Genomic DNA, 25847 nt, shown 5'->3' on the forward strand with positions numbered 1-25847 from the left:
TACATGATATTACGTGCAATAACAACTTTGTTATCTTTTCCCATTTTGATTTCACAACGATTTAATAAATCGCAAATTTCCTGCCACATAAACATGATGTGAGTATGTTAGGATTCAGTTTTGCCATCATACAAAGACTTACTTGTTCCTCACTTGAACCATATGAATATGCCTCAAGAATATTAGTAGTGTTTCCAAACTGAAGGGTTGTCACCTGTGAACACAAAAAAGACAGATACACGCACATAGAAACACATACAAAACACAACATGCACACAAGGACTCAAAGGCAAACAAAGACACACAACACAGAGTACAGACACAAGGCACAAAGAAATGAGCACGCAGAGCACACAAACAGAGGCACACGCACACACACATAAACAAAGATTATGATATAAGAAAAGGAAGGAAAGAAAACATAGGAAGAAAACATAACCTGAACAACAGGATGAGTCTCATGCATAAACTCAAACAACTAATTCACAACAGTTTGTAGAAACTTCCAATGAGCTCTTCAAAATCGAGGATAGTGTCCCACAACATACCTGCCAACAGAAGCAATGGCATATTATTCAACAGAGATATTACATCATTTAACATCGAGCAAATCAATACAAAAACACCCCTTACATGATATTACGTGCAATAACAACTTTATTAACTTTTTCCGTAGTGATTTCACAGCGATTTAATAAATCACAAATTTCCTGCCACATAAACATGATGTGAATATGTTAGGATTCAGTTTTGCCATCATACAAAGACTTACTTGTTCCTCACTTGAACCATATGAATATGCCTCAAGAATATTAGTAGGGTTCCCAAACTGAAGGGCTGCCACCTGTGAACATAAAAAAAGACAGATACACGCAGATAGAAACACATACAAAACACAACATGCACACAAGGACTCAAAGGCAAACAAAGACACACAACACAGAGTTCAGACACAAAGCACAAAGAAATGAGCACGCAGAGCACACAAACAGAGGCACACGCACACACACATAGACAAAGATTATGATATAGGAAAAGAAAGTACAGAAAACATAGGAAGAAAACATAACCTGAACTCCAGGATGAGTCTCATCCATAAACTCAAACAACTAATTCACAACAGTTTGTAGAAACTTCCAATGAGCTCTTCAAAACCGAGGATAGTGTCCCACAACATACCTGCCAACAGAAGCAATGGCATATTATTCAATAGAGGTATTACATCATTTAACATCGAGCAAATCAATACAAAAACACCCCTTACATGATATTACGTGCAATAACAACTTTGTTATCTTTTCCCGTTGTGATTTCACAGCGATTTAATAAATCGCAAATTTCCTGCCACATAAACATGATGTGAGTATGTTAGGATTTAGTTTTGCCATCTAACAAAGACTTACTTGTTCCTCACCTGAACCATATGAATATGCCTCAAGAATATTAGTAGTGTTCCCAAACTGAAGGGCTGCCACCTGTGAACACAAAAAAGACAGATACACGCACATAGAAACACATACAAAACACAACATGCACACAAGGAATCAAAGGCAAACAAAGACACACAGCAAAGAGTACAGACACAAAGCACAAAGAAATGAGCACGCAGAGCACACAAACAGAGGCACACGCACACACACATAAACAAAGATTATGTTATAAGAAAAGGAAGGACAGAAAACACAGGAAGAAAACATAACCTGAACTCCAGGATGAGTCTCATGCATAAACTCAAACAACTAATTCACAACAGTTTGTAGAAACTTCCAATGAGCTCTTCAAAACCGAGGATAGTGTCCCACAACATACCTGCCAACAGAAGCAATGACATTATTCAACAGAGGTATTACATCATTTAACATCGAGCAAATCAATACAAAAACACCCCTTACATGATATTACGTGCAATAACAACTTTGTTATCTTTTCCCGTTTTGATTTCACAGCGATTTAATAAATCGCAAATTTCCTGCCACATAAACATGATGTGAGTATGTTAGGATTCAGTTTTGTCATCATACAAAGACTTACTTGTTCGTCACTTGAACCATATGAATATGCCTCAAGAATATTAGTAGTGTTTCCAAACTGAAGGGCTGTCACCTGTGAACACAAAAAAGATAGATACACGCACATAGAAACACATACAAAACACAACATGCACACAAGGACTCAAAGGCAAACAAAGACACACAGCACAGAGTACAGACACAAAGCACAAAGAAATGAGCACGCAGAGCACACAAACAGAGGCACACGCACACACACATAGACAAAGATTATGATATAGGAAAAGAAAGTACAGAAAACATAGGAAGAAAACATAACCTGAACTCCAGGATGAGTCTCATCCATAAACTCAAACAACTAATTCACAACAGTTTGTAGAAACTTCCAATGAGCTCTTCAAAACCGAGGATAGTGTCCCACAACATACCTGCCAACAGAAGCAATGGCATATTATTCAACAGAGGTATTACATAATTTAACATCGAGCAAATCAATACAAAAACACCCCTTACATGATATTACGTGCAATAACAACTTTGTTATCTTTTCCCGTTGTAATTTCACAGCGATTTAATAAATCGCAAATTTCCTGCGACATAAACATGATGTGAGTATGTTAGGATTCAGTTTTGCCATCATACAAAGACTTACTTGTTCCTCACTTGAACCATATGAATATGCCTCAAGAATATTAGTAGTGTTCCCATACTGAAGGGCTGCCACCTGTGAACACAAAAAAGATAGATACACGCACATAGAAACATATACAAAACACAACATGCACACAAGGAATCAAAGGCAAACAAAGACACACAGCACAGAGTACAGACATAAACCACAAAGAAATGAGCACGCAGAGCACACAAACAGAGGCACACGCACACACACATAAACAAAGATTATGTTATAAGAAAAGGAAGGACAGAAAACATAGGAAGAAAACATAACCTGAACTCCAGGATGAGTCTCATGCATAAACTCAAACAACTAATTCACAACAGTTTGTAGAAACTTCCAATGAGCTCTTCAAAACCGAGGATAGTGTCCCACAACATACCTGCCAACAGAAGCAATGACATTATTCAACAGAGGTATTACATCATTTAACATCGAGCAAATCAATACAAAAACACCCCTTACATGATATTACGTGCAATAACAACTTTGTTATCTTTTTCCGTAGTGATTTCACAACGATTTAATAAATCACAAATTTCCTGCCACCTAAACATGATGTGAATATGTTAGGATTCGATTTTGCCATCATACAAAGACTTACTTGTTCCTCACTTGAACCATATGAATATGCCTCAAGAATATTAGTAGGGTTCCCAAACTGAAGGGCTGCCACCTGTGAACATAAAAAAAGACAGATACACGCAGATAGAAACACATACAAAACACAACATGCACACAAGGACTCAAAGGCAAACAAAGACACACAACACAGAGTTCAGACACAAAGCACAAAGAAATGAGCACGCAGAGCACACAAACAGAGGCACACGCACACACACATAGACAAAGATTATGATATAGGAAAAGAAAGTACAGAAAACATAGGAAGAAAACATAACCTGAACTCCAGGATGAGTCTCATCCATAAACTCAAACAACTAATTCACAACAGTTTGTAGAAACTTCCAATGAGCTCTTCAAAACCGTGGATAGTGTCCCACAACATACCTGCCAACAGAAGCAATGGCATATTATTCAACAGAGGTATTACATCATTTAACATCGAGCAAATCAATACAAAAACACCCCTTACATGATATTACGTGCAATAACAACTTTGTTATCTTTTCCCGTTGTGATTTCACAGCGATTTAATAAATCGCAAATTTCCTGCCACATAAACATGATGTGAGTATGTTAGGATTCAGTTTTTCCATCATACAAAGACTTACTTGTTCCTCACTTGAACCATATGAATATGCCTCAAGAATATTAGTAGTGTTTCCAAACTGAAGGGTTGTCACCTGTGAACACAAAAAAGACAGATACACGCACATAGAAACACATACAAAACACAACATGCACACAAGGACTCAAAGTCAAACAAAGACACACAGCACAGAGTACAAACACAAGGCACAAAGAAATGAGCACGCAGAGCACACAAACAGAGGCACACGCACACACACATAAACAAAGATTATGATATAAGAAAAGGAATGACAGAAAACATAGGAAGAAAACATAACCTGAACAACAGGATGAGTCTCATGCATAAAGTCAAACAACTAATTCACAAAAGTTTGTAGAAACTTCCAATGAGCTCTTCAAAATCGAGGATAGTGTCCCACAACATACCTGCCAACAGAAGCAATGGCATATTATTCAACAGAGATATTACATCATTTAACATCGAGCAAATCAATACAAAAACACCCCTTACATGATATTACGTGCAATAACAACTTTGTTATCTTTTTCCGTAGTGATTTCACAACGATTTAATAAATCACAAATTTCCTGCCACCTAAACATGATGTGAATATGTTAGGATTCGATTTTGCCATCATACAAAGACTTACTTGTTCCTCACTTGAACCATATGAATATGCCTCAAGAATATTAGTAGGGTTCCCAAACTGAAGGGCTGCCACCTGTGAACATAAAAAAAGACAGATACACGCAGATAGAAACACATACAAAACACAACATGCACACAAGGACTCAAAGGCAAACAAAGACACACAACACAGAGTTCAGACACAAAGCACAAACAAATGAGCACGCAGAGCACACAAACAGAGGCACACGCACACACACATAGACAAAGATTATGATATAGGAAAAGAAAGTACAGAAAACATAGGAAGAAAACATAACCTGAACTCCAGGATGAGTCTCATCCATAAACTCAAACAACTAATTCACAACAGTTTGTAGAAACTTCCAATGAGCTCTTCAAAACCGTGGATAGTGTCCCACAACATACCTGCCAACAGAAGCAATGGCATATTATTCAACAGAGGTATTACATCATTTAACATCGAGCAAATCAATACAAAAACACCCCTTACATGATATTACGTGCAATAACAACTTTGTTATCTTTTCCCGTTGTGATTTCACAGCGATTTAATAAATCGCAAATTTCCTGCCACATAAACATGATGTGAGTATGTTAGGATTTAGTTTTGCCATCATACAAAGACTTACTTGTTCCTCACGTGAACCATATGAATATGCCTCAAGAATATTAGTAGTGTTCCCAAACTGAAGGGCTGCCACCTGTGAACACAAAAAAGACAGATACACGCACATAGAAACACATACAAAACACAACATGCACACAAGGAATCAAAGGCAAACAAAGACACACAGCAAAGAGTACAGACACAAAGCACAAAGAAATGAGCACGAGGAGCACAAAAAAGAGGCACACGCACACACACATAAACAAAGATTATGTTATAAGAAAAGGAAGGACAGAAAACATAGGAAGAAAACATAACCTGAATTCCAGGATGAGTCTCATGCATAAACTCAAACAACTAATTCACAACAGTTTGTAGAAACTTCCAATGAGCTCTTCAAAACCGAGGATAGTGTCCCACAACATACCTGCCAACAGAAGCAATGGCATATTATTCAACAGAGGTATTACATCATTTAACATCGAGCAAATCAATACAAAAACACCCCTTACATGATATTACGTGCAATAACAACTTTGTTATCTTTTCCCGTTTTGATTTCACAGCGATTTAATAAATCGCAAATTTCCTGCCACATAAACATGATGTGAGTATGTTAGGATTCAGTTTTGTCATCATACAAAGATTTACTTGTTCCTCACTTGAACCATATGAATATGCCTCAAGAATATTAGTAGTGTTTCCAAACTGAAGGGCTGTCACCTGTGAACACAAAAAAGATAGATACACGCACATAGAAACACATACAAAACACAACATGCACACAAGGACTCAAAGGCAAACAAAGACACACAGCACAGAGTACAGACACAAAGCACAAAGAAATGAGCACGCAGAGCACACAAACAGTGGCACACGCACACACACATAAACAATGATTATGATATAAGAAAAGGAAGGACAGAAAACATAGGAAGAAAACATAACCTCAACTCTAGGATGAGTCTCATGCATAAAATCAAACAACTAATTCACAACAGTTTGTAAAAACTTCCAATGGGCTCTTAAAAACCGAGGATAGTGTCCCACAACATACCTGCCAACAGAAGCAATGACATATTATTCAACAGAGGTATTACATCATTTAACATCGAGCAAATCAATAAAAAACACCCCTTACATGATATTACGTGCAATAACAACTTTGTTATCTTTTCCCGTTGTGATTTCACAGCGATTTAATAAATCGCAAGTTTCCTGCCACATAAACATGATGTGAGTATGTTAGGATTCAGTTTTGCCATCATACAAAGACTTACTTGTTCCTCACTTGAACCATAAGAATATGCCTCAAGAATATTAGTAGTGTTCCCAAACTGAAGGGCTGCCACCTGTGAACACAAAAAAGACAGATACACGCACATAGAAACATATACAAAACACAACATGCACACAAGGAATCAAAGGCAAACAAAGACACACAGCACGGAGTACAGACATAAACCACAAAGAAATGAGCACGCAGAGCACACAAACAGAGGCACACACACACACACATAAACAAAGATTATGTTATAAGAAAATGAAGGACAGAAAACATAGGAAGAAAACATAACCTGAACTCCAGGATGAGTCTCATGCATAAACTCAAACAACTAATTCACAACAGTTTGTAGAAACTTCCAATGAGCTCTTCAAAACCGAGGATAGTGTCCCACAACATACCTGCCAACAGAAGCAATGACATTATTCAACAGAGGTATTACATCATTTAACATCGAGCAAATCAATACAAAAACACCCCTTACATGATATTACGTGCAATAACAACTTTCTTATCTTTTCCCATTTTGATTTCACAACGATTTAATAAATCGCAAATTTCCTGTCACATAAACATGATGTGAGTATGTTAGGATTCAGTTTTTCCATCATACAAAGACTTACTTGTTCCTCACTTGAACCATATGAATATGCCTCAAGAATATTAGTAGTGTTTCCAAACTGAAGGGTTGTCACCTGTGAACACAAAAAAGACAGATACACGCACATAGAAACACATACAAAACACAACATGCACACAAGGACTCAAAGGCAAACAAAGACACACAGCACAGAGTACAGACACAAGGCACAAAGAAATGAACACGCAGAGCACACAAACAGAGGCACACGCACACACACATAAACAAAGATTATGATATAAGAAAAGGAAGGACAGAAAACATAGGAAGAAAACATAACCTGAACAACAGGATGAGTCTCATGCATAAAGTCAAACAACTAATTCACAACAGTTTGTAGAAACTTGCAATGAGCTCTTCAAAATCGAGGATAGTGTCCCACAACATACCTGCCAACAGAAGCAATGGCATATTATTCAACAGTGATATTACATCATTTAACATCGAGCAAATCAGTACAAAAACACCCCTTACATGATATTACGTGCAATAACAACTTTGTTATCTTTTTCCGTAGTGATTTCACAGCGATTTAATAAATCACAAATTTCCTGCCACATAAACATGATGTGAATATGTTAGGATTCAGTTTTGCCATCATACAAAGACTTACTTGTTCCTCACTTGAACCATATGAATATGCCTCAAGAATATTAGTAGGGTTCCCAAACTGAAGGGCTGCCACCTGTGAACATTAAAAAAGACAGATACACGCAGATAGAAACACATACAAAACACAACATGCACACAAGGACTCAAAGGCAAACAAAGACACACAACACAGTTCAGACACAAAGCACAAAGAAATGAGCACGCAGAGCACACAAACAGAGGCACACGCACACACACATAGACAAAGATTATGATATAGGAAAAGAAAGTACAGAAAACATAGGAAGAAAACATAACCTGAACTCCAGGATGAGTCTCATCCATAAACTCAAACAACTAATTCACAAAAGTTTGTAGAAACTTCCAATGAGCTCTTCAAAACCGTGGATAGTGTCCCACAACATACCTGCCAACAGAAGCAATGGCATATTATTCAACAGAGGTATTACATCATTTAACATCGAGCAAATCAATACAAAAACACCCCTTACATGATATTACGTGCAATAACAACTTTGTTATCTTTTTCCGTAGTGATTTCACAGCGATTTAATAAATCACAAATTTCCTGCCACATAAACATGATGTGAATATGTTAGGATTCAATTTTGCCATCATACAAAGACTTACTTGTTCCTCACTTGAACCATATGAATATGCCTCAAGAATATTAGTAGGGTTCCCAAACTGAAGGGCTGCCACCTGTGAACATAAAAAAAGACAGATACACGCAGATAGAAACATATACAAAACACAACATGCACACAAGGACTCAAAGGCAAACAAAGACACACAACACAGAGTTCAGACACAAAGCACAAACAAATGAGCACGCAGAGCACACAAACAGAGGCACACGCACACACACATAGACAAAGATTATGATATAGGAAAAGAAAGTACAGAAAACATAGGAAGAAAACATAACCTGAACTCCAGGATGAGTCTCATCCATAAACTCAAACAACTAATTCACAACAGTTTGTAGAAACTTCCAATGAGCTCTTCAAAACCGTGGATAGTGTCCCACAACATACCTGCCAACAGAAGCAATGGCATATTATTCAACAGAGGTATTACATCATTTAACATCGAGCAAATCAATACAAAAACACCCCTTACATGATATTACGTGCAATAACAACTTTGTTATCTTTTCCCGTTGTGATTTCACAGCGATTTAATAAATCGCAAATTTCCTGCCACATAAACATGATGTGAGTATGTTAGGATTTAGTTTTGCCATCATACAAAGACTTGTTCCTCACCTGAACCATATGAATATGCCTCAAGAATATTAGTAGTGTTCCCAAATTGAAGGGCTGCCACCTGTGAACACAAAAAAGACAGATACACGCACATAGAAACATATACAATACACAACATGCACACAAGGAATCAAAGGCAAACAAAGACACACAGCACAGAGTACAGACATAAACCACAAAGAAATGAGCACGCAGAGCACACAAACAGAGGCACACGCACACACACATAAACAAAGATTATGTTATAAGAAAAGGAAGGACAGAAAACATAGGAAGAAAACATAACCTGAACTCCAGGATGAGTCTCATGCATAAACTCAAACAACTAATTCACAACAGTTTGTAGAAACTTCCAATGAGCTCTTCAAAACCGAGGATAGTGTCCCACAACATACCTGCCAACAGAAGCAATGACATTATTCAACAGAGGTATTACATCATTTAACATCGAGCAAATCAATACAAAAACACCCCTTACATGATATTACGTGCAATAACAACTTTGTTATCTTTTCCCATTTTGATTTCACAACGATTTAATAAATCGCAAATTTCCTGCCACATAAACATGATGTGAGTATGTTAGGATTCAGTTTTGCCATCATACAAAGACTTACTTGTTCCTCACTTGAACCATATGAATATGCCTCAAGAATATTAGTAGTGTTTCCAAACTGAAGGGCTGTCACCTGTGAACACAAAAAAGATAGATACACGCACATAGAAACATATACAATACACAACATGCACACAAGGACTCAAAGGCAAACAAAGACACACAGCACAGAGTACAGACATAAACCACAAAGAAATGAGCACGCAGAGCACACAAACAGTGGCACACGCACACACTCATAAACAAAGATTATGATATAAGAAAAGGAAGGACAGAAAACATAGGAAGAAAACATAACCTCAACTCTAGGATGAGTCTCATGCATAAAATCAAACAACTAATTCACAACAGTTTGTAAAAACTTCCAATGGGCTCTTAAAAACCGAGGATAGTGTCCCACAACATACCTGCCAACAGAAGCAATGACATATTATTCAACAGAGGTATTACATCATTTAACATCGAGCAAATCAATAAAAAACACCCTTTACATGATATTACGTGCAATAACAACTTTGTTATCTTTTCCCGTTGTCATTTCACAGCGATTTAATAAATCGCAAGTTTCCTGCCACATAAACATGATGTGAGTATGTTAGGATTCAGTTTTGCCATCATACAAAGACTTACTTGTTCCTCACTTGAACCATATGAATATGCCTCAAGAATATTAGTAGTGTTCCCAAACTGAAGGGCTGCCACCTGTGAAAACAAAAAAGACAGATACACGCACATAGAAACACATACAAAACACAACATGCACACAAGGAATCAAAGGCAAACAAAGACACACAGCACAGAGTACAGACACAAAGCACAGAGAAATGAGCACGCAGAGCACACAAACAGAGGCACACGCACACACACATAAACAAAGATTATGATATAAGAAAAGGAAGGACAGAAAACATAGGAAGAAAACATAACCTGAACTCCAGGATGAGTCTCATGCATAAAATCAAACAACTAATTCACAACAGTTTGTAAAAACTTCCAATGAGCTCTTCAAAACCGAGGATAGTGTCCCACAACATACCTGCCAACAGAAGCAATGACATTATTCAACAGAGGTTTTACATCATTTAACATCGAGCAAATCAATAAAAAACACCCCTTACATGATATTACGTGCAATAACAACTTTGTTATCTTTTCCCGTTGTGATTTCACAGCGATTTAATAAATCGCAAGTTTCCTGCCACATAAACATGATGTGAGTATGTTAGGATTCAGTTTTGCCATCATACAAAGACTTACTTGTTCCTCACTTGAACCATATGAATATGCCTCAAGAATATTAGTAGTGTTCCCAAACTGAAGGGCTGCCACCTGTGAAAACAAAAAAGACAGATACACGCACATAGAAACATATACAATACACAACATGCACACAAGGAATCAAAGGCAAACAAAGACACACAGCACAGAGTACAGACATAAACCACAAAGAAATGAGCACGCAGAGCACACAAACAGAGGCACACGCACACACACATAAACAAAGATTATGTTATAAGAAAAGGAAGGACAGAAAACATAGGAAGAAAACATAACCTGAACTCCAGGATGAGTCTCATGCATAAACTCAAACAACTAATTCACAACAGTTTGTAGAAACTTCCAATGAGCTCTTCAAAACCGAGGATAGTGTCCCACAACATACCTGCCAACAGAAGCAATGACATTATTCAACAGAGGTATTACATCATTTAACATCGAGCAAATCAATACAAAAACACCCCTTACATGATATTACGTGCAATAACAACTTTGTTATCTTTTCCCATTTTGATTTCACAACGATTTAATAAATCGCAAATTTCCTGCCACATAAACATGATGTGAGTATGTTAGGATTCAGTTTTGCCATCATACAAAGACTTACTTGTTCCTCACTTGAACCATATGAATATGCCTCAAGAATATTAGTAGTGTTTCCAAACTGAAGGGTTGTCACCTGTGAACACAAAAAAGACAGATACACGCACATAGAAACACATACAAAACACAACATGCACACAAGGACTCAAAGGCAAACAAAGACACACAACACAGAGTACAGACACAAGGCACAAAGAAATGAGCACGCAGAGCACACAAACAGAGGCACACGCACACACACATAAACAAAGATTATGATATAAGAAAAGGAAGGACAGAAAACATAGGAAGAAAACATAACCTGAACAACAGGATGAGTCTCATGCATAAAGTCAAACAACTAATTCACAACAGTTTGTAGAAACTTCCAATGAGCTCTTCAAAATCGAGGATAGTGTCCCACAACATACCTGCCAACAGAAGCAATGGCATATTATTCAACAGAGATATTACATCATTTAACATCGAGCAAATCAATACAAAAACACCCCTTACATGATATTACGTGCAATAACAACTTTATTATCTTTTTCCGTAGTGATTTCACAGCGATTTAATAAATCACAAATTTCCTGCCACATAAACATGATGTGAATATGTTAGGATTCAGTTTTGCCATCATACAAAGACTTACTTGTTCCTCACTTGAACCATATGAATATGCCTCAAGAATATTAGTAGGGTTCCCAAACTGAAGGGCTGCCACCTGTGAACATAAAAAAAGACAGATACACGCAGATAGAAACACATACAAAACACAACATGCACACAAGGACTCAAAGGCAAACAAAGACACACAACACAAAGTTCAGACACAAAGCACAAAGAAATGAGCACGCAGAGCACACAAACAGAGGCACACGCACACACACATAGACAAAGATTATGATATAGGAAAAGAAAGTACAGAAAACATAGGAAGAAAACATAACCTGAACTCCAGGATGAGTCTCATCCATAAACTCAAACAACTAATTCACAACAGTTTGTAGAAACTTCCAATGAGCTCTTCAAAACCGAGGATAGTGTCCCACAACATACCTGCCAACAGAAGCAATGGCATATTATTCAACAGAGGTATTACATCATTTAACATCGAGCAAATCAATACAAAAACACCCCTTACATGATATTACGTGCAATAACAACTTTGTTATCTTTTCCCGTTGTGATTTCACAGCGATTTAATAAATCGCAAATTTCCTGCCACATAAACATGATGTGAGTATGTTAGGATTTAGTTTTGCCATCTAACAAAGACTTACTTGTTCCTCACCTGAACCATATGAATATGCCTCAAGAATATTAGTAGTGTTCCCAAACTGAAGGGCTGCCACCTGTGAACACAAAAAAGACAGATACACGCACATAGAAACACATACAAAACACAACATGCACACAAGGAATCAAAGGCAAACAAAGACACACAGCAAAGAGTACAGACACAAAGCACAAAGAAATGAGCACGCAGAGCACACAAACAGAGGCACACGCACACACACATAAACAAAGATTATGTTATAAGAAAAGGAAGGACAGAAAACACAGGAAGAAAACATAACCTGAACTCCAGGATGAGTCTCATGCATAAACTCAAACAACTAATTCACAACAGTTTGTAGAAACTTCCAATGAGCTCTTCAAAACCGAGGATAGTGTCCCACAACATACCTGCCAACAGAAGCAATGACATTATTCAACAGAGGTATTACATCATTTAACATCGAGCAAATCAATACAAAAACACCCCTTACATGATATTACGTGCAATAACAACTTTGTTATCTTTTCCCGTTTTGATTTCACAGCGATTTAATAAATCGCAAATTTCCTGCCACATAAACATGATGTGAGTATGTTAGGATTCAGTTTTGTCATCATACAAAGACTTACTTGTTCGTCACTTGAACCATATGAATATGCCTCAAGAATATTAGTAGTGTTTCCAAACTGAAGGGCTGTCACCTGTGAACACAAAAAAGATAGATACACGCACATAGAAACACATACAAAACACAACATGCACACAAGGACTCAAAGGCAAACAAAGACACACAGCACAGAGTACAGACACAAAGCACAAAGAAATGAGCACGCAGAGCACACAAACAGTGGCACACGCACACATATAAACAAAGATTATGATATAAGAAAAGGAAGGACAGAAAACATAGGAAGAAAACATAAATTGAACTCCAGGATGAGTCTCATGCATAAACTTAAACAACTAATTCACAACAGTTTGTAGAAACTTCCAATGAGCTCTTCATAATCGAGGATAGTGTCCCACAACATACCTGCCAACAGAAGCAATGACATATTATTCAACAAAGGTATTACATCATTTAACATCGAGCAAATCAATACAAAAACACCCCTTACATGATATTTCGTGCAATAACAACTTTGTTTATGATCACCGTGAATTGACAAAGAGAAAGAATTTCAATAGACTGTATCACCGTGCTCACGAAAAAAAAAAGAGAAGCCCGGATCTCACCGTGCTCACGATGATACCATATGAGAGAAAGAATTGACAAAGAGATTGAGAGAATTTCAATAGACTGTATTATGATCAGAGAATAAGATAGTGATATCTGTAGGATATCACTTACAGATATAGATCTAACAAACCTAACCAACTTGATGAGTTGGCAATACTAAACAGAAAACAGAAAAACAGAAAAGTATACAATATCAATACAAAAATAATAAAAGTATTTATTATTATAGTCTCTTCTCTAATAGGGAATATGTAGGGATCGCTTTCTTTCTTTGCATGTTCCTCTGTGGCCACGGACAATAATCACACCAATTTAATTTAAATATATATAAATTCCCAATATGTCAAGAAATAAATATGTATAGTACAGTTGCTATTTTTATTATTATTATTATTATTTTTAAATTATTTTTAATTATTTTTAATTAATCAATAGTTTAATATTTCCACTATAATTAAACATATAACATAATTCTAATTTTACTTTTTTTTCTCATTTGAGTTCATATAGATTTAAAATAGTATCTTTAATCAAAACTTTTACATCCAAATTAAAAACTGAATTCTAATTCTTAATTATAATTACAAATGTCAAATTATTTATATTAATTATTGTTGATCAATTTTTTTTTATTCATGAACAAAATTTATGTAATATTTCAAAGTTAAAAACTAAAAATTAATGTGTTCATCCTTTTTTATTTGATCAATTCTTATTTTAATTTTAATTTGTGCATACCTTTTTACGTTAAAAAAAATTCAATATACTACTGTTTTGTCATACGGATTTTCACTCACCCGTGTTGGTCTGCAAAGCTCACGGATTATATTTCATATAGGGATGGTTTAGCCCAAAACAAATTATATTCTCTTACTAACCTTTTTATAAAATATTTCTTTTTTTATAAATTCAGTTAGTGAATTATTCAATATCGTTGGTCAATAATAACTAAGTTTTATCCCACTAGGTGAAGTCAACTACAAGGTCATTATTTGACTCAATTAATGACCAAGTTTTAGATATATGGTATTTATCGTGAGATCTCTCTTGACAACTTTCTCCAATGTCCTTCTCTTCAACTAGTGCCTCCCATTTGAACAGTCCAAACTACCTTAATCAATTTTCTGATATGTTTTCTTCAATTGGAGTTGTACCAATCTTTCTTCATATAGTATATTTTCTTGTATAGTCATACATTCATCTTCACATTCTCAATCCTATCACTACCACCTTTAAGTCTAACATTCACTACATATGTATAGCCGAACATATAGTAGTACAATAAAACTTACTTGAGTTTGATAGGATCTTTGTGATCACAAATAGCCCCCAATACCTTTCTCCATTTTAGCAATACCGCTTGTATCATATGTGTGACTCCTCATTAATTTCCCCATCATTTTGGGGTTTTGGTCCCAAATATTTAAACTTTTGAAACATAAGGTATGACATTTTCTCTTCTTGTCTCTTGCTAAAATTGCACAGCATATACTATCTTACTTCTACTTAAGTGAACATCAATTGTTTTCAAAGTCTCTCCAAAGTTCCAGTAGAGTTAACTGCTTCCCTTAATTCCTCAATCAAAATTCAAAACCATATATCATCTGCAAAAAAAATATGCAATAAAGGATAGTGTTTTGTATCTCCCTGGTCAGCACATCCATGACTATATTAAACTTGCTGTAATCCTTGTTCTATAAGAAATCCTTAGTCTCACCTTTTGGGATTCTCAAACAAGTACTTATCCCATCATACATATCTTGTATAGCCTAAATGTAAGTCACACAAAACTTTTCTTTTCCAAAGCACTCCACAACACTTCTATTGACACTCAATCATAAGCTTTTCCAAGTCAATAAATCATATTTAAGTATGTTTCTTTTCTTTGGTACCATTCCATCAAATTCTTTTTCTAGATAAACTTGGGTAAACTCGCATAAACTCTCTATAGAGAACAGATAAGCCAAATGCTAATATAAGGTTTCTGGAATATGGATATAAAATAGTCAGAAAGTACTTGTTTTGCATGATTGTATAAGTGTAAAACTTTGCCCCATAAGTAACAGCAAATACATGTGGATTGTGAAGACAAGATGTTACTCCAAAAAAAATAAACACATCAAACTTTCTCATGGGCATTTTACCTGTTCCCGTCGATCCACAAAAGCCTGCAATAGATCTCCAACATGATCTATGAATTTCTGAAAGCAAACCAATAAAACAATGCTTATTAGAAAGAAAAGAAAGTTGAAATGAACATCTTGTAAAGGCAATATATATATATAGAAGACTTTACCATTGCATTGGATGAAAGGAGGTCATTTTCTATTTCACGTATAGGCAGGAAAAATGGAACTGTGTTCACGGACAGTCATCTTTTCAAGAAATGACTTGCTCTCCAGCACACAATGGTAAAACTCACAAGGTTCACCTGGAAATTAACAAACAGGCTTTATCATTTATCATCGTCTGGTCAGATGGAAAAGGAAAAGACAAACAGGAAAAGGCAAATAGAAAAAGTCCCACCCTCTATCAGATAATTTATAATGCCATCTTATGAGTTAAATTAACATGATAGTTTTCGTGAATAACTTAAGTTCAGAAATTTGGTTCCAAATTACCAGCAAAAGATGTCTCATATTGTACACCAATTCTTGCCCCTTCCAAACAGCAAATTACCTGCTTACAAATACACAATCAAATTTAAAAAGACTATCTGGTCATGAAGTTTTCACACAAAATGCCAAATGATCTTGAGAAAAGTTACGAACAACTAGGCATACCAAAGTCTTTTAATATTTTTTGGAGGGTTGGTTAATAAAATGTTAAAAACACAAAATGAGGAAGTAAATTAGTGGAAAGATAAAAAGCAAGTCATGACAAGAAACGTGAAAACATATAGCATGCAGCAAGGCCGCCAATCACTCTGCACAGAAGGGCAGCTTCCTTGAAAAAGCCATGAGCATAATACCAAAGAGGAGCCATAATCCAATCACATAACAAGTTAAAAGAGACACACATAAAAGTGAAAGTGCTCTGTTCCATCCACTATCACCACAATTGCAGAAATCAGAACTAATAGTTTCTAACTCACCAACAATTCCTAGCACTAATAACAATAATATTTGTACATCAATGTCAAATACAGAACCTACAATCCAATCAATCCATACAATACAATGCCCCCAAATTTCAAAAGTTTGTTTGCTAGTCCGTAATATACATCTGTAAACCCTTGAGCAGGTATTTTATAATTTTAGTATCACAGCATCTAATATTAAGAATCAAAATCCTTATAAAATATACCCCTAACTCCTCTTAAAACACTTCCTAAATTTTCCAGTTCTCCACTCTAACACAACTGAAATATACATGACCACCAACTTATAATCTTTTACCTTGTCCGATGTGCCTATCTTATCTTCTCAGGCTTTGTCAAGAATTTTGTAAATCTATGCTCAAGTTTTACAAGTATAATGTGTTTAGTTTTTACTGAAAAATAATAAGTCATTTGCAACAAGAAGTGTTTTGGGCAGGCTTCATCATATAACTTACCTTGTTTCCAATTTTATATGTAATTTTTTCCTGAGGACATGCTAATATATCAGCATCCCCATGCATTGCTTTTCTGTCTGCCTCCATATGCACCTGACAGGGGAAAAATTTAATGTATCAATCATTATTATCTACAACATCAGTGAAACTGAAACAAATTGATATTTACAAAGACCACCAAGGTCAAATAGCAGAACACCGAGTGAAATAAAGTAACAATAAAAAAACCAATACCCGCTCTCTTATTGTAGCTAGTAGACCATGATTCCACTCTTCCCCATCTAAACGTATCTCTGTAAAAACAAATAAAAGGTAATTAAGAAGCATTTTCTGAACATCTATACCAAAATGAATGAACAAATGAAGTAGGTCAGTATTTCAGAAGTTACAAAAGTATATCTCATCAAGTGAACCAAGATTTCACATCTTAATAATGTTTTCTTGTTAAAATGCTTTAGATTATATAATGTTTCTTTGCTGTTCAATTCCCTTTTCTTATTTCATGAATAAATAGCCTGATATATATTCTATATGATAAGCGATGATCAGCAGCAGTAAAATCACTTTATTATCAATATAAAGTTGTTTATTGAATAATCAATACTTTTTCCTAAAGTGAAAGATAAACTAGATGGGTGAAGCATAATTGTATATGTATTATAAATTTACTAAAATTTCAATTTTACTTGTTAATTTTAGTTAATGTTTATATTTGTAATTTTACTTTAGACAATCAATTTGTTTTGATTTTATATCTCTTTCCCTTCTTTTTAATATTTTAACATAAACAAATCGGGTTGTATTAGAATTTATATTTTCTATTATGTGTATTTTGAGAAGTTGTTGAACATAAACCAAAATATTCTGAATGACGATAACAACACTACATACATGGTTAATAGTAAAGAATAGTGATATATGAATATCCCACGATATAATATTTTGATTAGATAAATTTTTAAAGAATTTATATAAATATTAATTAAATTATTATTTTTAACGCACTTAGTTTTCATAGAAGCTTTGTAATTGTTTTTACCAGTAAAAATTACAATTAACGATTCTAAAGTTTAAATTTAAGATGTTGAATATTTTACTTTAATTCTATGTCATAATACAAATCCTAGTAATTCAAAAGTTCTCTTATTTAATTATTCTCTATAAATTTGAATGCTATAATTGATATTGGAACAATTTGTTTAAAATTTTAAAAAAATGATTATAAAATAATTATTTAATTATTAAAAAATAAACAGTTTCTTACTTATAAAATACTCGGTTTAGACAAACATTTAAAAAAATATTTATTATATTAAAAAATGTTTTTACATTAAATAAATGGACCATTAATATATGTAAAGAAAAATAATTTATTTTGGGTCAGTTTCTTATACATGCTAAAAGAATATAATGAACTTCACATATGTTGTCAACTTTTAATTATTTTCAAACGGAAAGTAAGGCATGATCTTTTCTATAAGTTTCAATTTAAAAAATAATTAATTATAGTTACAAAGATCATATTGGGTTAAAATGTCAATTTAATTCAAAATTTAAAATTTAAATCTATATCTTATTGAACAAGTTTAAGCAAACAATTAACTAGCTCATCCAATATCGTTACATGTACACTATCTACATGTTATACTTTATTGCAAACAAAAAAAAGGGGAATAGCACAATAATATTAAAAAAAAAATCATAAACTTATTCTTTGTTTCTCTCTTTTTGGCAGAGAATTTATCTCTCACTTTATAATTAGAAACATAACTTCCCTTTATGTTGTTTGAAGATAGATGTTTTTATTTAGTGATGTAATTTGATTTGCTATATCCATTAACATTTAAATTAAAAAAAATATTTGAATAAAAATAATTTTAGTAATTATTATTTAGTTAATAATAATATGAAAAGATTAAAATTCTAAAAGCTATAGAGGAAATAAAAACAGAAAATTTATTGCAATCAAAAGCTTAAAATGAAACTACCTCATAGATATCATCCGTGTTTGCAATGCTACAGTGACTTTTAGCTTCACACTCACAATTATCTTCAAAGACCTCAACAGATCTCTAACACTGCATGAGCACAATATCAAGGATTTATGTTGTATTATAAAAAAGTATTAACTATTTTATAATACAACATAAATCCTATGCATGACACTAGCTAAAGATTAAAATGAGCATAGGAAATGCAATTAAAAAAAAAGGGACATTATATTAGGCGATAAAAACACCCTGGTTGAATAAATTCGCTATCTTAAGCTTTCACTTGTGCTTGCTCTTTAGATCAACTGCATCGATCTATCACCTAGCATTAAACAATATACATACAATAACATAGGATCATTATTATATAAATAATTTTAATAACATATAAATAAAATTGATAATGGCATTTTACATGAAACCATGCAACTTAAGTAACCTATTTCACTACTATAAAGAATAATACCACAACAAGATACACAGAACTGATAATGAAGGAAGCAATAAACCCTTCAAAACAAGACTTCGTGTCTTCTAAAATTCTGTTTAACATGTGCAATCCTTCACTACTATTTACTATCTGGATAGTAAAACTAAATTTGTTTTGTTTTGTTGGAGATGAACCCTCTCCCTTTCAAAAATATAAACAAATACAACAAAGAATATCTCTCAAAAAATAAACAAATAGAACAAAAGAATATTGAGATGGAAATAAGATTGAGTAGTGCTGTGTGATGATGTATGCACTCATAAAGGGTGGAAATTTCAATGTGGCTTTTGGTAGAGTACCATGACCAACAACAAAAAACAAAAATGAATAAAGATGCTTAAGGAGATAATATAAGTTTAATCTGTCATTTATTACTATCTTGATTTTGCTAAAGGGATGCCTGATAGGAAAGTCAAGAGCATTATGATCATTATGAAGATCATTACTTCCATAGATTTATATTGAGCCAGAGTAGTTGCAAGAAATCCATTAAATTACATTTGAGACATTAAATTACAAGAAATGACCGGTTGAAATTCCTTTCTTCAAAGAAAATGTATTGATTATTACTTTTGATTAGATTGATACCCAATATCAACGAATCACTAAAGGTATGTAACCGATCCTCATCAGAAACTCAAAATATTAACATTAAAATATGATGTGTCAAAAGAACAAAAAAATAACTTTGTTTTTGGGGGAATTAGGAGGCATTGAAGTAAAAATTTCCATGGGCTTTCATGACTTTTTCCTTTTTTTGTTTTCAAGAAAACTTCACTGCAATAAAATCAAATTATGCGAGGAAATAATTTTAGAGCATGCACAGATATGGTTTTGACAAAGGAAAGCAAAGAGAAGCTGAAGACGTTTTCTGAATTCACCAACACTAGACATGTAAATGAAGTCTTCAAGGCTGCAAAATACAAAAGCAAAAATAAAATTAACTCTACAAAACCAGGTCACAAAATAAAAAGCTGGGAATGCAAACAAACTAAATTTAATCTTTAACATGCCATTGGATAATTGATATATCACAATAGCTGAAGAATAGAGTACATAGGAAACCACAACTGAAACAGAGGCAAGAAAGAAATTAGCTATATTCTTATAAAGAAATAAAATAATAGGGATCAAAATGATCATCCCTTGAAGATTAAAAAGATAGCAGCTGTAGATCCTTGGCTTTAAGTAAAGGAATAACATAAAAAGAAGTCAAGACAAACATAAGCACAATGAAGAGCATAGAGTGAAATTTATTGATCCCAGGTCACACATGGAGTGGCCAACACTAAAAACAACAACAGTATAGTAGATATTTGAGTAGCCATTATACAGAAAGTCTAGATAGAAGGTAAATAATATATCAATTTATATTAGACAAATAAAAGGTCATGTATGTCTATAATAGGATGAGAAAAAATCCTCTAATATAATAGCCCGATGTTTCCCAAGAGCATAACCAATTGTACAAGCCTACCTTAGTTTGTTTATCATGTATTTAAGGTGAAGATGCTCAAGATTCAAGTATGTGAGATCAAGGATTTAGCCAAAGTCAAAAAATAATGTACATCTCAAAGCCTCAACACCTATCCAGTATAATTGAGTAAAGCCTCCTGGAATTTCAATACTTCTATATCCTAGTGGCTCCGTTGAATAAACTTCATTTAGTTCTCGTTCACCATGTTTAGTCAAAATTATACAGGAGATCACATAATACAAAACAATGTTTGAAATCTGGATAGCGGTGAGTAGCTGAACCTCGGAATCATATCATATTCTACGATACGAATCATGAATTGTGCAATACTTACTACAATGCTAGAGACATAGAACCCCCACCACTAAGAGTTGCAGCTACAATGAAAATGAAAAATAGCAAAAAGGAAAGTTACGATTTTGGTCTATGTTGTTATGTTTCTGGTCATAGCTGATTAAGAATCAACAAATTCGAGTGAATGAAATGTGGCAATTTTCTTCTTTAAACTTTTCTTTCATGATTCTTTTTGAATTTGATACATAGTTATACCTATCTGATTCCCAGCCATCGAAAGGAAAGATGGATTGCATTTATAGTATGTGTTATTTCTTCTTTTCTTAAAATATCGGATAATTGATCCCCAATATATGTAGTCTACAATAGAGCTACACAAACTGTAGTGTAACAAAAACAATATATGTACTATATCCTAACAAAAACAATAGTGTCCATGATTCTGACTGCCACCTTAGATGCAATGCTAGAAAAAGAACTCAATCTCATTCTAAATTTTTATTATATTTATAATAACTCATTCTCCTTTCTAAATCTTGTAATTTTAAATTTCATTTTATGTTAATTTTATATGTTGTGTCATAAAGGTTTCGTGTCATATTTGTGTTTAATTGTATTTTTGAGCCCTGTAATGACGTTCTAAAATATGGTAACTGTTTGAAAGGAAAAAAAATTACATGCAACAAATTATAAAAAAGTTAATAGACAATTAGATCGGTGATGGCTGTTTTCAAAAATAAGACTGAACTATAAATGATCCTTATGGCTACGAGAAAATATATTAATCCCAGCCTGTGCTCATGTGTGTGAGTGGTATGAGAATTAGGGGAAATATCTTCACCAGAAATTACTGATACCAATTTCAGCAACAGACCAGATTCACATATTAATATTCACTCTGGCCTCACAAGACTTGGTCATTTAAACTAATTTACTCAGCTTGGCCTAAAGAAGCTAAGAGAGTTTGCTCATCACGGCCAATTCACAACTTTGTCTAGATAACAAGACCAAAAACATAGAGAAGCAAGCCCAAGGAACATGATAATAACAATTACGATTTGAACCTGTAGCAATCAGATTAGATATTGAGATCCGTAGTCGGTTGATTGAAAGAAGTGTCTTGATATAATTCTTTTTACTCTCTTGAGAGTCTCCTTCAGATTCTTGTACACATTAAGAAATAAAGATAAAGTAACAGCAAAATTAGCAACATTCAAAACTATATAAAAAATTCTTTTTCTTTCTCTTACAGGACATAGATCATGCATACCCAACCTTTATTTGGGGTTTGAGAACTCACTGAACGGAGGAGAAAATTTCGATTGCCTTCAGAAGAAAAGAACAGAACGTGTAGTGAGAATGCAAAAGTGGAACATGAAATCGAAAATGTGAAAGCGGAAAGTGAAATTGAGAATGAGAAACGCTTACCCAACACTCTTGTCATTCTTGGGCAATTTTAATGGGTGGGAATGAAAACCATGATTGCAGACGGGATTAGCAGAACAGGTGTTAATAAAAGAAAATAAGCTGAGAATGAATAATAGAAAACCCATGAGAAAGAGTTGGCAAAAGTGAGTTTGTTTAGAAAGTAGAAGTGAGAGAGAAAGCGATTAGAGAGTGATTTGGTGAGGAAAAGCAGGGTTAAGGAGTTTTTGGGTTGTGAGTTTGACGACATTGGGTCATGGTCAAAACGTGGCTTTAAGTAGCTGATTTAGTTTGAGAAAACATAACCAAGGATTGCCCATGGTTCTATCAAAAAGCTTAAACGTTGGGTGAGGGTCAGGTGAGGTGAGGCATTTATGCAGTCTCATACAACGTCGTTCAATTCATTTTGCAAACAAATAAAATTAGGTTCATTTATTTTTATTTTTCTCTCCTAAAATTACATATTTTTTTAATTTTTATTTTTATTTAATCTTCAATTTCCACTCTCCATATTATAAAAATATTTTTTTAAAAATGTATTGGTTTAAAAGAATAATTATCATAAAATTCTTAAATAAAATATACAGAGACAGAGTAAATAATAATAAATATTTAAATATTGTGATAATTTATAATATAAAAAATGACGACTGGCAAGAATGATATATTTTTCTAGTTTTTAATAAGTTTGTGTGTCAATAAGTGTTGGTTACTTTCTTATACATATTAATTTATTATATAATACTAAATTTTATAAAAACTAAAATAATATTTTTAACTTTTAATTTTATTGTCACAATTTTAAATTTATTTTAAATTTTTCATTTGTTGTTTTTATATTTCTAATCTAAAGTTAATTTTTCATTTGTTAGGATAACTAAAACTGTGATAGACTATAGTCAAGGCCAAGGAATCCAAGAGGTGATATCTTAAAAGAATCCAGAGAAATGGGATGATATTAAAGACCTTTCATATGTTTGTACATATAGTAGTCTCTTTGTATAGGTTTATTTTTGTCTTTGTATTTGTGAGACATTTTATTTGCTTTTAACTAGTAATTGTATATTGATTTTAGGGTGGGTTACTTGGAGAGTTTAACTCCATTTAACCTCCTTTGTTGATACATTCATTTTATATTTTCAGTAGGGAAAAAGGGGTGGCATTTAGCAATGCTTGATGGTGTGACTAGTAATTGGGCCAGAACTGGGCCTAGGCAAAATTTTGCATATTAGACTCATTTTGCTCCTAATTTTTCATAGATTTGATTTAGGTAGGTCTCATCATCATATGATGAACCTAACTAAATCAAATCAAATATTTTTTGAAATAAATCATGGAGCATTTTTGAGCCTTGCCCGCCTAGCTCATTCCTTTTATTCTTAGCCGAAATTTCTAGCTTCTCTTACAAGCTTTGAAGCGTTCCTTCCAAGCTTCTAAAACCTTAGTAGGTTTGGTTGACCTTACCATGGTTCTTAAGTGAACCATGGTCAAGGTTAGCTTCTCCTACAAGTTTTAGAAATCATGGATGGTTAGCTACACCTTACCATGGTTCCTAGTGAACCATGGTTAAGGTTAGCTTCCTCTACAAGCTACCTCTCCCTATATATTTCTAAATTGTTCATTGTAGTTCACTTTTTGAGATATGAAATCAGAATTTGACTCAAATTCTCTCCTCTTAAAGTCCTAAATTTCGTGGAGAAACTTTCTCTCTAAGTTTCTCTCAAAGGTTTCCAACCTTTTAGCTTCACTCTTTCATGGAGTAACCGAACCTCCTTGGTGATTCTTCTCCATTGAAGCTTCTTCAAAGGAGTTCCTCATCCAAATTCGTGGTCAACCTCAAGAGTTTAAAGATCTTGGAATGGAGCACTTGAAGATTCATCAATCTTCTCCAAGTAGTTCCATCAAACTGTAGAATGTTTTGTAGTTAATTATTGTATTAAATCTACTTTTAGTTTCTATAGTTTTATAAATGTGTGATTTTAGTCTTTATAATTTTTTTTAAAGCAAACTTGATCCTTTTAGTTTTCAAAATTAAGCATTCAATAACAAACCATAAAAGATAAACAAAAAATATTAACATACTTGTGAATGACTATCTTACGGTTACTTAATTATGTTAGCTTTTATGCAAAGAAAATATTGCTTTTAATTTCAAATATGTTATGTTTCCTTTTGATTTCAATTAAAATTTATAATCTCTTAAAATATTTTTTTAATTTTTAATACCATTATTTTTTTATGTGACTAGGTAACTACCAGTAACATTCACAGGCATGTTAATATTTTTAATTTAATTTTGGATGACATGTTAATAAATAAATTAATATTGTTTAATTTTGAAATCTATGAGAGTAAAATTTGGAATAAAAATATTCAGAGAATCAAAATTGTATATTCCTGAAACTATAAGAATCAAAAATGAATTTAAGCATTAATTATTTTACTATACTGGAATTAAATTTAATTAAATATTTATTTATTATTTTATTATTAAAATATAAAATAATATATTATTTAACTAAAATATATCTACAGTGATAAATTTGAAAGTATTCATAAATAATGAAGTATGTATACAGAAAAAAAAAACTTAAATCATGTAAAAAAAACAGTTAGTATATGCAAGAATTTTAAATAAGGCGTGATTGGT

General features: G+C 33.5%; 2 long non-coding RNA genes and 1 pseudogene across 3 annotated transcripts; all 3 read right to left on the reverse strand.

The window, feature by feature from the left end:
* Nucleotides 1-3146: 3146 nt before the first annotated feature.
* LOC109794795 (uncharacterized) lies at nucleotides 3147-5583 on the reverse strand. Its single transcript, XR_014430779.1, has 4 exons — nucleotides 5043-5583; nucleotides 4412-4957; nucleotides 3782-4326; nucleotides 3147-3696 (listed from the first exon to the last, which is right to left on the reverse strand). It is a non-coding gene; the product is annotated as an uncharacterized LOC109794795 (long non-coding RNA).
* Nucleotides 5584-5667: 84 nt separating this feature from the next.
* On the reverse strand, nucleotides 5668-10608 carry LOC145953190 (uncharacterized). Its single transcript, XR_014430737.1, has 5 exons — nucleotides 8819-10608; nucleotides 8188-8733; nucleotides 7559-8102; nucleotides 6440-7473; nucleotides 5668-6377 (listed from the first exon to the last, which is right to left on the reverse strand). It is a non-coding gene; the product is annotated as an uncharacterized LOC145953190 (long non-coding RNA).
* Nucleotides 10609-13192: 2584 nt separating this feature from the next.
* Nucleotides 13193-25472, reverse strand: LOC109790240 (uncharacterized; annotated as a pseudogene). Its single transcript, XR_014430627.1, has 7 exons — nucleotides 25454-25472; nucleotides 17755-17813; nucleotides 17521-17613; nucleotides 16587-16644; nucleotides 16262-16396; nucleotides 16110-16166; nucleotides 13193-13426 (listed from the first exon to the last, which is right to left on the reverse strand). The product of XR_014430627.1 is annotated as an uncharacterized LOC109790240 (transcript).
* Nucleotides 25473-25847: the final 375 nt, after the last annotated feature.

This window comes from Cajanus cajan, chromosome 11 (genome assembly GCF_000230855.2).
Source record: "Cajanus cajan strain Asha chromosome 11, NIPB_CcT2T_4, whole genome shotgun sequence".
NCBI classification, from domain to species: Eukaryota; Viridiplantae; Streptophyta; class Magnoliopsida; order Fabales; family Fabaceae; genus Cajanus; species Cajanus cajan.